This window comes from Myotis brandtii, unplaced genomic scaffold (assembly GCF_000412655.1).
Source record: "Myotis brandtii unplaced genomic scaffold, ASM41265v1 scaffold5880, whole genome shotgun sequence".
NCBI lineage: Eukaryota > Metazoa > Chordata > Mammalia > Chiroptera > Vespertilionidae > Myotis > Myotis brandtii.
Window position 1 is genome coordinate 18,678 of NW_005370215.1, and position 2,549 is coordinate 21,226.

Sequence of the window (2,549 nt, forward strand, 5' to 3'; positions counted from 1 at the left end):
CCTTCACGCTTACTGCTTCTTAAGCAGTGCTATCCCCCAGTTGTCAAAGACATTTATACCCTCTATACTGAAATTTAGAAGTGATTTCCAAGTGTTTTCTATTTGGTACAGTTGACTGCTGCTTTTCACAATTCCTAGTGGTTTCAAACACTGTCCTACAGTTCGTTTACTGCTCTTTAGTAGTGCTTTGCGCCTCTTGACAGACACATTTGCACACTCTTTCTTGATGTTTAGCTGTGATTTCCAAGTGTTTTCTAACTATTTGGTAAAGTTTACTGCTGCTTTCACTGAATTCCTTGTGGTTTCAAACACTGCCCTCTAGTGCGCTTACTGCTCTTATTAGTGCTTTGCACCTCTTTTTTTTTTTTTAAATAGGCTTTATTTTTTAAAGTAATTTTACATTTACAGAAAAATTAAGATAGTACAGAGCTGTCATGTACCTGGCATCAGTTTCACCAATTACTAACATCCTACAGTGGTATGGTGTATTTGTTACATTTCATAAACCAATATTAATACATTACCATTAACTAAAATTTGTATTTGAATTTTAATTACAATTACATAAAGTCAAAACAAAACTACTTATTTTGCTAGAAACCTACAAATTCAAATATATGCTGAAAATACATCAGAGTAATTGCCCATGCAGCTATGAGATAGGAAGTAGGAAATGTGACTAAAAGGGAATAAGCAAATAAATGAAATAAGAGCTTTTCAGGAGCAGATAGCTGGTTACAAACTGAAAAGTACAATGAACTAACTCGGGTAGGGTATCTAAAAAGGAAGAGGTTGAAGTGAGAATGACTTTAGGGTAAAGGACTGTCATACTCATTTAGCTGTTAAGTCCCACAGGAAAAGGGAATAAAATTTAGGTTAGAAATTATTAGCATCTTAGTGGGAGTGTCCATTTTCCCTATCGCCCTCCCCCCATGCTGCATTATCTTTAATGAAGTACAAAGACTCTTCTAATCATGTCACGTCAGCTCATTTCACCAACTGTTTGGCCGCCAGTCTCTTGTCTCTCTCTTCAGCAATGGTGAGGCAAATACCCTTTCCACGGGGAAGGGAAATCCATGGTTTGTTGCCTTTGCCGATAACAAAAATATTGGAGAGCCGGGTGGCAAAGCTATTTCCAGTGGTATCTTTGACATGAACTACGTCAAAAGAACGAGGGTGTTTCTCTCTGTTGGTGATCACACCAATTCTTCCCAGGTTGGCACCTCCGGTGATCATACACAGGTTACCTGTGTCAAACTTGATGAAATCGGTAATTTTGTCAGGTTCCAAATTAATCTGAATGGTGTCGTTCACCTTGATGAAGGGATCAGGGTAGCAGATGGTACAAGCATCATGGGTCACCAGATGAGGGATTCCCTTTGTGCCCACAAAGATCTTCCGCACTTTGCACAGCTTGTACTTGGCCTCCTCTGGTGTCATAGACCAGACGGAAATTCTCTCCTGTCTTATCAATGCTGATGACATCCATAAAGCCAGCAGGGTAGGTTATATCGGTTCGGACCTTGCCATCGATCTTAATGAACCACTGCATGCAGATCTTCTTTACTTCATCTCCTGTTAGGGCATACTTAAGTCTGTTTCTTAGGAAAATGATGAGAGGGAGACATTCTCTCAGCTTGTGGGGACCGGTAGATGGACGAGGAGCAAATACCCCGGTCAGTTTATCCAGCATCCAATGCTTTGGAGCTGCTACACGCTTCAGGTGCTTCTTGGGACCACGAGCCATGGCTGTGCTAGGCACGGAAAGAGGACTCTCTTCTTGCTTAAAAGTAAAAAAAAAATCACAAGGGGTCAAATATATGGTAACAGAAGGAGACTAGACTTTGGGGGGTACAATGGTGTCTGACGCCCTGACCCCACGCTCTCTTGCGCACGTACAGCTCCGCCTCCTGCGCATGCCCACTTCTTTGCACCTCTTGGAAGATTCATTTGTACACTCTTTCCTGATGTTTAGAAGTGATTTCCAAGTGTTTTCTAACTGTTTAGTACAAATTACTGCTCCTTTTCACTGAATTGCTGGTGGTTTCAAACACTGTCCTCTAGTGTGCTTACTGCTCTTTAGCAGTGCTTTCCCCCAGTTGTCAAACACATTTCTACCCTCTTACTTGAAATTCAGAAGTGATTTCCAAGTGTTTCCTAGCTATTTGGTACAGTTTACTTCTGCTTTTCCCTGAATTCCTACTGGTTTCAAACACTGTGCTACAGTGCGCTTACTGCTTCTTAAGCAGTGCTTTCCCCTAGTTATCAAACACATTTCTATCCTCTTTCCTGATGTTTACATATGATTTTCAAGTGTTATCTAACTATTTCATACAGTTTACTGCTGCTTTTCACTGAATTCCCAGTGGTTTTAAACACTGTGCTATTGTTATGCCCAGATTTCAAGACCCCCCAAAGATCCACCAGGGAGCGCCAAATCCGATGCAAAAGTAGAGAATCTTTTATTCAAGCTAGATTGGTCCCCCCGCCCCCGCCTCCATTACTGGATGCTAGAGAGAGCCCCGAGTCCCAAGAGAACAAAGGTTATA

At 41.4% G+C, this 2,549-nt stretch overlaps 1 pseudogene; it reads right to left on the reverse strand.

Annotated features, from left to right (window-relative positions):
- Positions 1-370: 370 nt before the first annotated feature.
- On the reverse strand, positions 371-1,809 carry LOC102259258 (annotated as a pseudogene).
- Positions 1,810-2,549: the final 740 nt, after the last annotated feature.